At 39.6% G+C, this 12818-nt stretch overlaps 6 non-coding genes across 6 annotated transcripts; 1 reads left to right on the forward strand and 5 right to left on the reverse strand.

Annotated features, from left to right (window-relative positions):
- Window positions 1–651: 651 nt before the first annotated feature.
- On the forward strand, window positions 652–725 carry trnat-agu (transfer RNA threonine (anticodon AGU)). The gene has a single exon. It is a non-coding gene; the product is annotated as a tRNA-Thr (tRNA).
- A 3758-nt stretch (window positions 726–4483) lies between these two features.
- On the reverse strand, window positions 4484–4557 carry trnan-guu (transfer RNA asparagine (anticodon GUU)). Its single transcript has one exon. It is a non-coding gene; the product is annotated as a tRNA-Asn (tRNA).
- Window positions 4558–8348: 3791 nt separating this feature from the next.
- trnan-guu (transfer RNA asparagine (anticodon GUU)) lies at window positions 8349–8422 on the reverse strand. The gene has a single exon. It is a non-coding gene; the product is annotated as a tRNA-Asn (tRNA).
- Window positions 8423–10643: 2221 nt separating this feature from the next.
- On the reverse strand, window positions 10644–10725 carry trnas-uga (transfer RNA serine (anticodon UGA)). The gene has a single exon. It is a non-coding gene; the product is annotated as a tRNA-Ser (tRNA).
- Window positions 10726–11871: 1146 nt separating this feature from the next.
- Window positions 11872–11959, reverse strand: trnay-gua (transfer RNA tyrosine (anticodon GUA)). Its single transcript is given in 2 exon segments — window positions 11872–11907; window positions 11923–11959. It is a non-coding gene; the product is annotated as a tRNA-Tyr (tRNA).
- Window positions 11960–12431: 472 nt separating this feature from the next.
- Window positions 12432–12504, reverse strand: trnaa-ugc (transfer RNA alanine (anticodon UGC)). Its single transcript has one exon. It is a non-coding gene; the product is annotated as a tRNA-Ala (tRNA).
- Between the last annotated feature and the right edge of the window lie 314 nt (window positions 12505–12818).

Genomic DNA, 12818 nt, shown 5'->3' on the forward strand with positions numbered 1-12818 from the left:
TTGGACACAGTGATGGTGGTGTAGTGGTGAGCATAGCTGCCTTCCACACAGGGGCCAGTTGTATATAGGAGTCATAGCCAATGAAACTGCAGCATTGTTGATGCTGTCTAAGGTGCTCAGTTGGTAGAGTGGAGGACTGTAGGTTAAAATGGCATTTATCCTTAGATCGCTGTATCAACTTTGACTTGAAGGAATGTTGTTTTGTTTTGGTATCTTGTGTATCAGTTCACATTGGATGGATGTAAAATCAAGTTCTGATAACACATCTGATTTGTGGTATGATGTCACTTTCTGGATCTGTGTAATAGTTGAACACCTGTCTGCTCGGTGATTCCTTTGATGATGATGATGATGATGATGATGATGATGATTATAAATATTTTATTCATACCCAAGAGGCGAAATTCGAGTGTGCAGTAGCACAGAGACCACACAATGCCACATTATACAAATAAAACAATAAAAACAGACAGACAAATAAATAGTTAACAGGATACTTGCAATGCAAGTAATAAAGTGCACAAGTTCAACAAGAGCTGTTATACAGTCTTATAGCCCCAGGAATGAATGACCTCTTGAACCTTTCAGTTCTACAGAACATGGAGAGGAGCCTGTTACTACAGCTGCTATATTTTAAGGTTAGCTGCAAGTGGTGCTGTGGTTTAGTTGGTTAAAGCACCTGTTTAGTAAACAGGGGATCCTTGGTTCAAATCCCAGCAGTACCTCATTATTAACTCCCTATAAATAGAATGAGTCCTGGTTTTCTCTTCCCATATACTGAAATGACACTTAGTACAAGAAGGAAATACTGCAAAACACATGTACAGAAGCAGTTCTTGTTACTGCTTTGTGACATTGTAAAAAAAAAAAAAAAACTCAGCTTTTTCTAAATAGCTGAATTACTAATGTTCTACCCTGTACTTTGATAATATTCTATGTCTCTCTCTTTGTAAAGTCATTTTCTACTTGAATATGTACACGTAACAGTAACAACACTGAATCACCTGCAAAGATATTCTGCATTAACCTGATAGTCAATTGGCAGAACATAGGTGGATCCAAGTATACCACATTTACAGTTAAATGTGTGTTATACACAGCCTGGCTAGCTCAGTCAGTAGAGCATGATATTCTTAATCTCAGGGTTAGGGTTAGGTTTGAGCCCCACTTTGGGTGGTGGTGATTCTACAGGAGAGCTCCATGTGTTGAGAAGAGGTGATGTGACTTCAGGGGGGTAATAGGAGAAGGTGTTTCAGTGTCATTAAATAAACATAGATGAGTGACTGTATCATAAATGACTACAGAATTGTTTCCAGATTGAAACACAGACTAAGGGAATCTCCAGATATAGAACATTACATGTTTATACCTGCTGTTTTGTTTTTTGTTGAATAGATTTCTGTACAGTTTACAGAGAACATATGATTTTTACAGAACTTTGAGTGTACTGCTTTTTTTCCTTTCACTCTCACAACTCAGGACATGTTCTTATTCAATTTTCCTTGAATTAGATTATGAACACCCGTTTTAAAGGAGCCACCACCCAACGTGGGGATCGAACCCACGACCCTGAGATTAAGAGTCTCATGCTTGGAAACCAACTGGACAGCATGGTGGATGAGTGGTTGGAACTGTTGCCTCGCAGCAAGGAGGTTCCTGGTCCAAAATCCTGCAGTGGCCTTTATGTGTGGAGTTTTCATGCTGGGTACTCTGGTTTCTGAATATGAATGCTGCTAAACAGAGAATTGGTGAGATTTTATGTGAAGGGTAGCACACCTGCATGTGGCTTGTTGGTCTAGAGGTATGATTCTCTCCTGGGTTCAAGTCCTGGACGAGCCCATTCTTCTTTGAGCAGTAGTAAACTTGTTGAGAAAAACATCAAGGTATGTGTATGTTGAATACATATGTATTAGACTGTAGATTGACTTGTCTCCGTGAAACAAGTTGGGACCCACAGTAAGCTATCATTTGGACTAACTGACTAACTGTTGGACTGTGACTGTCAGTCTCTGTTGTTGAGAGTCAAGACTTAGACTCAAACTGCAACTGGCAACTGGTAAGCTCATGGTTTTATTAATAGCTTCGCTATAAAAATAGATGTAGCTATAATGAAGTCAGTTTTTAGATACAGTGCATGTAATTAAAAATATCTGAGGGGATTTCACTGAATCCAACATGTGGACAGAGGCTGCTACTGAACATGTCTCATCAGCAGCAAAGGGGAAGGCTGGAAGTTTGTTCCAAAAGAAGCCTGTCATACTCAAGACTTGGCAACACAGATATAACCATGAGGCTGTTGTACAGACACATATAGACTGACTGTCCTTCACATAAAATCTGATTTGTAGCATTTGTATTGACAGGTTTATATTTATACAGACATACATTCAGTGGGTAACAGTCAGTCTCTGTTGTTGCTGAAGGAGCTACCTGGCCTGGATGACTGTTGTGTTGCTGAGTTAGTCTGTTGCTGTTTCTGTCTACAAAAATGTAAAAAAAAGAGTAACACAATCTGAGACCTGGTGTATTGGTTTACATTACATATTATAACACAATATTAGTAGTAAGTAGTATTATATATGTAGTATTAATACCACATGGTTTTGCACTGAAATCACAAAAAGGCACAATGACATAAGAACATCTCTTTATGTACCACATTTTTTTGATTTTTTGATCTCTGAAGTTCTCTCCTTACCCTATTCATTTAGCCCTAAGACACAAATATAGAAAAAATTGAAAATAAATTGACCTCTCAGATTTTCTTAGTCATCTTCAGAGCTTTACAGTCCCACTTGTAGAGGAGCCAGGCGTTAATCACAGCAAGGATGATGGTGTGCCAGAAGATGTAAATGTACCAGCGGTGGGATTTCATGAGGAACTTGTACTTGGTAGCAAATGAGTCCAACAAATCCACACCTCCCATGTGTTTGTTGTAGGTACCAACAATGTAAGGCCTCTCAACATCAATGAGGGGTTTGGTAGCTGAATCGCTGAATCTTCTGCACAGGTTCTGGTCCAGCAAAGGATGACACAAGTGTGACCGTTCTGTTGTCGTACCATTTGACAGTGCAGATATTCTGGTTCTGGGCAGCATGGTGGATGAGTGGTTAGCACTGTTGCCTCACAGCAAGAAGGTAGTGGGTTCGCAACCTGGCCTTTCTGTGTGGAGTTTGCATGTTCTCCCCGTGCTTGTGTGGGTTTACTCCGGGTTTCCTCCCACAATCCGAAAACATGCATGTTAGGTTAATTGGTGAATCTAAATTGCCCGTAGGAGTGAGTGTGAGTGTGTGAGGTTGTCTGTCTTTGTGTGTCCATATGTGCTCCTGTGATGGACTGGTGACCTGTCCAGGGTGTACCCCTGCCTTTCACCCGAGAGAGAGCTGGGATAGGCTCCAGCAGATCCCCGTGACCCTGGCTTTCAGGAAAAAGTGGGTACAGAAGATGGATGGATGTTGTGGTTCCCTACCACTCAGACATCAAAGCTTCCTCTCCCACTTATAAACACCTCTTCTATCCAATAGCATTGTGAGGACAAACAACAGAAGAATTGAATTTTAGAATTGTTAAAAGTGATGTTGTAATTCTGCAACAGTGGGCTTTACATGGTTAAATTCATTCTTGTAGTGGTCTTGGTGAATAAAATTCAGGTCCTGGTTCTCGTTTATCATCCCACTGCTGTAGTGGTCCTGGTCCCAGAGGCCGGTGGATCGAAACCATCCTTTGCTATACGTTTAGATTATGATACTGACACAATGACACAGTTGGGAAGAAACGGTGTGTTGGGGATGTGGGGGTTCCATTCAGAGCTGATGTTACTATAGCTTTACTTCAAACCCAAGTGTCAGAAAACTTCAATATTGACTAATCAGCCATAAAATTAACTATAACATCTATTCTACTACAACAAGTGTTTATATACTATGTTAACATTACTAAGAATCTAAAGGTTGAGTCATAGCAAATGGACTTTCAGTTTTAAGGCCTCAACGTTTCACCACCCATCCAGGTGGCTTCATTAGTCTAAGAGAAAGTTGGACTGGAACCTGCAATTTATCTGACAGAGATACATTGGAACTGAAAGTCCAATTGCCACGACTCAACCTTTGATAATTTGTTTTTATTTTTTTCTCTATCTGACTTTCTTCTCAGAATTCTTCTTTTTCTCTGAATTGTGACTTTTTCCCTCAGACAAATATCACAGTGCCCATAATCCTGTTCTGTAAAGCTTTGAGACTAACTGAATAGGTAAACATGCTGGCATGACAAAGTATAGCTGACCTGGTTGAGCTCAAACCACCGTTGTTTCAGTCGAATAAAGGCACTTGGAGACTTGTAACACAGAAACACTGGAATGATTGAGAAGAGAGTGACTTTAATACTACACCAACAAAGCTGTGTTATTAGTTTGGAGGTATGACTTCTTGACTTTCAACTCATTTATGGGCAAACTCTGAATACAGACAAATCACCAGAAGGAAGACGTCCCTGGGTGGACTTGAACCACCAACCTTTCGGTTAACAGCCGAAAGCGCTGACCTTTAACACCACAGAGACAGTCAGGAGAACATTTTTCATTTTCATTTCCTCTCTTAGGGACACATTTTCAGACCTGGTTTCCCACTGACTGTCTAAACAAAGCACAATACATATGACTGCACATAATTTCAGGTGGGCATTAAGAAGAAGCCCTGTGTGAGGTTTGAACTTTTTATATCAGGTTCTGATATAAAAAGAAGAAAGTTCCTCCTTTTATGTTTGGATGTTTTGAGAACAGTAAGATGTTGATGTGCAGGACCACAGGATTTTTTAAAGCCAGATTGGAAACAAGACACAAAGCATAGGGCTGTGCACACAATTGACTATGTTTATGTGTAATACCTTCATTTTTGAGCCATTGTGTCAACGCTAACCTTCTCAACTTGGACACAAACAGTTCCTTCAGTCCTCGTAGTTCACCAAGTGCTGAGTTACAAAGAAAAGCTTGACACACTCCTATGGCAATTTAGAATAACCAACCAACCTGACATACATGTTTTTGGACAGTGTGTAACAGTCAGTCTCTGTTGTTGCTGAAGGAGCTACCTGGCCTGGATGACTGTTGTGTTGCTGTTGTTGAGTTAGTCTGTTGCTGTTTCTGTCTACAAAGATGTAAAAAAAAAAAAAACTATATTATATAAATATTTTAGTATTAATACAAAATATTAAAGTGGTCACATCTGAGTCTGGCATCACGGTGGCTGAGTGGTTAGCACTGTTCCTTCACAGCAAGAAGGTCGTGGGTTTGCAACCTGGCCTTTCTGTGTGCAGTTTGCATGTTCTCCCTTTGCTTGTGTGGGTTTACTCCAGGTACTCCGGTTTCCTCCCACAGTCCAAAAACATGCATGTCAGGTTGATTGGTGACTCTAAAATTGCCCGTAGGAGTGAGTGTGAGTGTGTGAGGTTGTCTGTCTTTGTGTGTCTATATGTGGCCCTGTGATAGACTGGTGACCTGTCCAGGGTGTACCCCTGCCTTCCACCCCGAGAGAGAGCTGGGATAGGCTCCAGCAGATCCCCGTGACCCTGAGCCAGGAAAAGCGGGTATAGAAAATGGATGGATGGATATATTATTTTGTTTTATATTCCATAGCCTGCCCATATACCTGGGCAATATATTGTACATATATATTTCATGCATATATTAGTTATATGGAAACCTGTATTTTTCCATCTATACACTGTACATTATTCATCTCTATTGTCTACACAACCATACTCTACCTGCACTTGGTACTTAATGCTTCTTTGCACTTCTGGTTGGATGTCCACTGCATTTCATTGGCTCTGTACCTGTACTCTGCTAAATGACAATAAAGTTGAATCTAATCTAATCTAATCTAATCTAATCTAATCTAATCTAATCTAATACTAGTAAAACATATTTAAAATGTAACATTTCTAACGAATGTCAACACAATATGCAAACATTCAATAACAAACTGATTCATCATCTGGACTTATATGCACTGATATGTATTGTACATTGTTTAGACAGTCAGTGGGAAATCAAAAGGAGAAAAGTGAAGTGCTTTGACACAATAACTATGTCCTGGGTGGGTTCTTGGGCACATCTCAACCTCATGAAGGTCAGCTGGAAGTTATTCTGGGAATTCTGCACAGATCATGTATTTCAAACATCTGTTTCAATGTGACAAGGTGACAGTGGTTAAGGTGATGGACTGCTAATCCACTGTGCTTTGCATGTGTGGGTTCAAATCCCATCTTTGTTGTGAAAACTGGTGTTTGGTGTTCAAAGATAAAAAATGTGACATTAACAAAGACTTGAGTATATCCTTTGCTTCAATTTGGAGTTAGAGCATGTATTGGCATTTGTGTATATAGAGGGAGAACCATAGTAAAATAAAAGTGGCATTGATGTGGCCACACTAACCAGACTGGAGTACCTGTGCTGATGACTTCCTTGGTGGGGAGTAGTAGCAGAGGACGGTTTTCAGTGCATCGACCTCTGAATTATGCACAAAACAGAAAAAAAGATGTTTTTCTCTTTACCTTTAACATGAGCAAAGCTCAACCGTTCTCTGTAGCTACACTGAACCATACCTAACCTCTGTTACTATGGAAACACTATCTGAAGGGGGAACTGACATCAAAACAATAATGACAGTACACTGTGTTTGTTGGTTCCCTCTCATTCAAATGAGACATGATGTCAGCATTAACCTAACCTAACTGGAACACACACAGCAACACAGTTTTTTCAGTCCTCAAAGTCCACTAAGGCAAGAAGACATAAATGTAGTGCATTTTTGAATAACAGACCACTGTTAAGAGGATTCCAACCTTTGCAGGGAATGAATGAATTTCAAGCCCATCACCTTAACCGCTTGGCCACAACAACTTGCACATGTAACTACTGAATTTGAGATATTTAAAACAACAACATGTCTTGTTTAAAGTATTTTTAAAAAGTAATATTTAATATTGGTGCTGTGATGGACTGGTGACCTGTCCAGGATGAAGCCTTTTTGATTTTCTTTATTTCAACATTTTAAGTAGGAATAAGTGGGTATGGATAATAGATGGATGTTTTATTCCAGTCGTAAAACTAATCACAGTTATAGGGCTGAGCTCAGTTACATCAGTGTCACACTTGAATTATGTTCATATGGTTGTTCCATGGTGACAGTTTATGAATCAGTGCAGTAACATTAGACTGTAAGTAGACTGTTACTATTGCAGAACAGTATTTATACTAAAGTCTCCAGTAAAAATGTATCTGTGTAATAAAGTGCTATGTCATTTGCTGATGATGTTAAATCTTTTGTGATCCCATTTATAGACCACTGTGAAATGAAATACAACTGCAAAATAATGAGCTAACTGCTAACTGAGGTGAGCTGACTGCAACAGTCATCCAGGCCAGGTAGCTCCTTCGGCAACAACAGAGAGTTGTTAAAAGTGATGTTGTAATTCTGCAACAGTGGGCTTTACATGGTTAAAGTCATTCTTGTAGTGGTCTTGGTGAATAAAATTCGGGTCCTGGTTCTCGTTTATCATCCCACTGCTGTAGTGGTCCTGGTCCCAGAGGCCAGTGGATCGAAACCATCCTTTTCTATACCTTTAGATTATGATACTGACACAATGACACAGTTGGGAAGAAACGGTGTGTTGGGGATGTGGGGGTTCCATTCAGAGCTGATGTTACTATAGCTTTACTTCAAACCCAAGTTCGGAAAACTTCAATATTGACTAATCAGCCATAAAATTAACTATAACATCTATTCTACTACAACCAAGTGTTTATATACTATGTTAACATTACTAAGAATCTAAAGGTTGAGTCATAGCAACTGGACTCAGTTTTAAGGCCTCAACGTTTCACCACCCATCCAGGTGGCTTCATTAGTCTAAGAGAAAGTTGGACTGGAACCTGCAATTTATCTGACAGAGATACTTGGAACTGAAAGTCCAATTGCCACGACTCAACCTTTGATAATTTGTTTTTTTTTTCTCTATCTGACTTTTTCTCAGAATTCTTCTTTTTCTCTGAATTGTGACTTTTTCCCTCAGACAAATATCACAGTGCCCATAATCCTCTTCTGTAAAGCTTTGAGACTAACTGAATAGATAAACATGCGGCCATGACAAAGTACAGTTGACCTGGTTGAGCTCAAACCACCATTGGTTCAGTCAAACAAAGCTACTTGAAGACTTGTAACACAGAAACACTGGAATGACTTCAATACTTCACCATCAAAGCTGTGCTATTTTGTTTGTAGGTATGACTTCCTGACTTTCAACTCATTTGTGGTCAAACTCTGAATACAAACAAGTCACCAGAAGGAAGATGTCCCTGGGTGGACTTGAACCACCAACCTTTCGGTTAACAGCCGAATGCGCTGACCTATTACGCCACAGAGACTGTTAGGGCAACATTTTTCATTTTCATTTCCTCTCTTAGCAACACATTTTCAGACCTGGTTTCTCACTGACTGTCTAAACAAAGCACAATACATATGACTGCACATAATTTCAGGTGGGCATTAAGAAGAAGCCCTGTGTGAGGTTTGAACTTTTTATATCAGGTTCTGGTATAAAAAGAAGAAAGTTCCTCCTTTTATGTTTGGATGTTTTGAGAACAGTAAGATGTTGATGTGCATGACCACAGGATTTTTTAAAGCCAGATACCATCCCTCTGGGATGTAAATGGGATCAAGTCAAAGTCCAGATGGCTAACCATTACACCATGGAAACAAGACACAAAGCATAGGGCTGTGCACACAATTGACTATGTTTATGTGTAATGCCTTCATTTTTGAGCCATTGTGTCAACGCTAACCTTCTCAACTTGGACACAAACAGTTCCTTCAGTCCTCGTAGTTCACCAAGTGCTGAGTTACAAAGAAAAGCTTGACACACTCCTATGGGCAATTTAGAATAACCAACCAACCTGACATACATGTTTTTGGACAGTGTGTAACAGTCAGTCTCTGTTGTTGCTGAAGGAGCTACCTGGCCTGGATGACTGTTGTGTTGCTGTTGTTGAGTTAGTCTGTTGCTGTTTCTGTCTACAAAGATGTAAAAAAAAACTATATTATATAAATATTTTAGTATTAATACAAAATATTAAAGTGGTCACATCTGAGTCTGGCATCACGGTGGCTGAGTGGTTAGCACTGTTCCTTCACAGCAAGAAGGTCGTGGGTTTGCAACCTGGCCTTTCTGTGTGGAGTTTGCATGTTCTCCCTTTGCTTGTGTGGGTTTACTCCAGGTACTCCGGTTTCCTCCCACAGTCCAAAAACATGCATGTCAGGTTGATTGGTGACTCTAAAATTGCCCGTAGGAGTGAGTGTGAGTGTGTGAGGTTGTCTGTCTTTGTGTGTCTATATGTGGCCCTGTGATAGACTGGTGACCTGTCCAGGGTGTACCCCTGCCTTCCACCCGAGAGAGAGCTGGGATAGGCTCCAGTAGATCCCCGTGACCCTGAGCCAGGAAAAGCGGGTATAGAAAATGGATGGATGGATATATTTATTTTGTTTTATATTCCATAGCCTGCCCATATACCTGGGCAATATATTGTACATATATATTTCATGCATATATTAGTTATATGGAAACCTGTATTTTTCCATCTATACACTGTACATTATTCATCTCTATTGTCTACACAACCATACTCTACCTGCACTTGGTACTTAATGCTTCTTTGCACTTCTGGTTGGATGTCCACTGCATTTCATTGGCTCTGTACCTGTACTCTGCTAAATGACAATAAAGTTGAATCTAATCTAATCTAATCTAATCTAATCTAATCTAATCTAATCTAATACTAGTAAAACATATTTAAAATGTAACATTTCTAACGAATGTCAACACAATATGCAAACATTCAATAACAAACTGATTCATCATCTGGACTTATATGCACTGATATGTATTGTACATTGTTTAGACAGTCAGTGGGAAATCAAAAGGAGAAAAGTGAAGTGCTTTGACACAATAACTATGTCCTGGGTGGGTTCTTGGGCACATCTCAACCTCATGAAGGTCAGCTGGAAGTTATTCTGGGAATTCTGCACAGATCATGTATTTCAAACATCTGTTTCAATGTGACAAGGTGACAGTGGTTAAGGTGATGGACTGCTAATCCACTGTGCTTTGCACGTGTGGGTTCAAATCCCATCCTTGTTGTGAAAACTGGTGTTTGGTGTTCAAAGATAAAAAATGTGACATTAGACAAGACTTGAGTATATCCTTTGCTTCAGTTTGGAGTTAGAGCATGTATTGCATTTGTGTAGTATAGAGGGAGAACCATAGTAGAATAAAAGTGCATTGATGTGGCCACACTAACAGACTGGAGTACCTGTGCTGATGAACTTCCTTGTTGGAGTAGTAGCAGAGGACGGTTTCAGTGCATCGACCTCTGAATTATGCAACAAAACAGAAAAAAAGATGTGTTTCTCTTTACCTTAACATGAAGCAAAGCTCAAACCAGTTCTCTGTACAACACTGAACCACAACCTAGACTCAGTTATTACGGAAACACCATCTGAAGGTGTAACTGACATCAACAGAAGATGTGATCAGTCCAATTTTGAACAGATACAGACATTAATGCTAATGATGATTCCTAAAGGAGACCTCGTTGTTGACAGGATTCAAACCTGCACGGGGAGACCCCAATGGATTTCAAGTCCATCGCTTTAACCACTCATCCACAACAACTTACAGTCAATTTGTTATATTTAAAACAGAAAAATGTGTAAGAATTTGTTTTATTTTGAAAAGAAACATTTCTCTGCACATAAGTGTAGGTTAAGGTGTGTTACTAGGTGTGAAATCTGTGCAGCAATAATAGGAAGATATAGTCATTTGTCTATTTAGTACTGAGGAAGAACTAAAGACAAGAACCTAAATTCTGAATTAACACCAAACATCATGGCTGAACTAGCTACAAAATGCCCACACTAACTTCTATGGACAACAAAATGAAATAAAAGCTGATAATAAACTGAATATGAATAAATAAATGTGTCAAATGGTTTTCTACATTGTTGTAGAGTTGCATGGATTTCTTTCTGTATTTGTGTGTATTAATGGAACAGGAAATCCTAAACTCAGTCTAAAGCTGGACTGGTAAATTGTTAGAGCCAGACAGAAGCAAATGATTCCCATCAAAGACACATGCAGCTGCACTAACCTTCACTGAGTGACAGATTTGTAATGATGGAGAACACAAAGCTTTCTGAAGGTCTGAGTCCATATGGAGAAAAGTGAGTCACTGTTTGGAAGCTCTGACACAGGCAGAAATGTGACACCTGCTGGAAACTCACTGGTCCTGCATTTGTCTGGATGAAGTCAATCTGAGACTGTTATGAAACAATGGTCTTAGTGTTTGAAGTTCAGTGAAGTTTCTATTGTGAATGAAGCAGGAATAAATGCTTAGAAAGTCTAGAAAGCTTACTTTCAGAGCCTAGAAAGTCCAGAAGGACGGTCCCTGTTCATATTTCCTTCCTGTCTCCTCTCTCCATTCTCCTGTTTCATAAAGGATTCATGTTTGTCAGCTCCTGTTCAGTGAACTAAATTCTCCAGTGAATGTCTGTAATAATCAGTATATTCCAATAGTAACTATCTGTGATTAGTTGTATGACCTGCATAAAATGAGATGCTGTACATTTTTTACCAGTCTGTTGTTGCCAGTGGCAGTATGGTGGTTGAGTGGTTAGCACTATTGCCTCACAGCAAAAAGGTCGTGGGTTCGCAACTAAAATCTACTATTACACAGATGCAGAAATCGAATGTGTCATCAGCTCTTGATTTTACATCCAACCTATATCAGCAGATACACAGAACACAAAAACTGAGCAATATTCCTTCAAGCCGGAGTTGAACCAGCGACCTAAGGATAACTGCTATTTCAACCTACAGTCCTCCGCTCTGCCAACTGAGCTTTTGAAGGAAGCACACAGTGGTTTGGTGTTGAACTTTACACATTTGATACCAAAGCTCTTTTCTTAACTGCAGGATAACTGTCACTTCAACCTAGAGTCCTCCCCTCTACCAACTGAGCACCTTGGACAGCATCAACAATGCTGCAGTTTCATTGGCTATGACTCCTATATACAACTGCCCCCTGTGTGGAAGGCAGCTATGCTCACCACTACACCACCATCACTGTGTCCAAAGTTTTTACTACTCTTCTGAGGTATTTTCCATCCACCTCATCTGTTCTGCTCCTTGGCTCCTGTACTTCTGCTTATGGAAAACATGTCAGTCAGGAAAGCAGGAGTGAAAGGATGACAGCACTTTTGCAGTTCACACTCACTCTGTCTATAACACATTCTGCTGTCTTTGTCTGGACTGAGTTCTTACATGTTGTACTAATATGAAACCAGATATCTGATAATACAGAAGTCTGAAGATTGGGCTTGTGGAGAATGTGGGCATCGATCCCACTACCGCTTACATGCAAAGCAAGCGCTCTACCACTTGAGCTAATTCCCCTACATGTTAATCACACCGATCCATAATTCAATTTACTTAAATCCTTGCATTCATACTGCAACAATTCACACATTTTATATATTGTGTATATAAAAAATATTGATCTTTTTCTAGCCTTTTGATTTATTATTTCTTGTCTTTGGTTTATATCAAACCTACTCTCTTCCTTTCTTAAAAGTTTAACATTATTTCATTCTTGTACATAGACAGAGCTTAGTGAACTGGAGTCAAATTTCTTGTTTGTGTGCACAAACTTGGCCAATAAAGATGATTCTGGTTGTTTTATTTTAACTAATGTTGCTTTATTACCATGT

This window comes from Mastacembelus armatus, unplaced genomic scaffold (assembly GCF_900324485.2).
Source record: "Mastacembelus armatus unplaced genomic scaffold, fMasArm1.2, whole genome shotgun sequence".
Classification (NCBI taxonomy): Eukaryota; Metazoa; Chordata; class Actinopteri; order Synbranchiformes; family Mastacembelidae; genus Mastacembelus; species Mastacembelus armatus.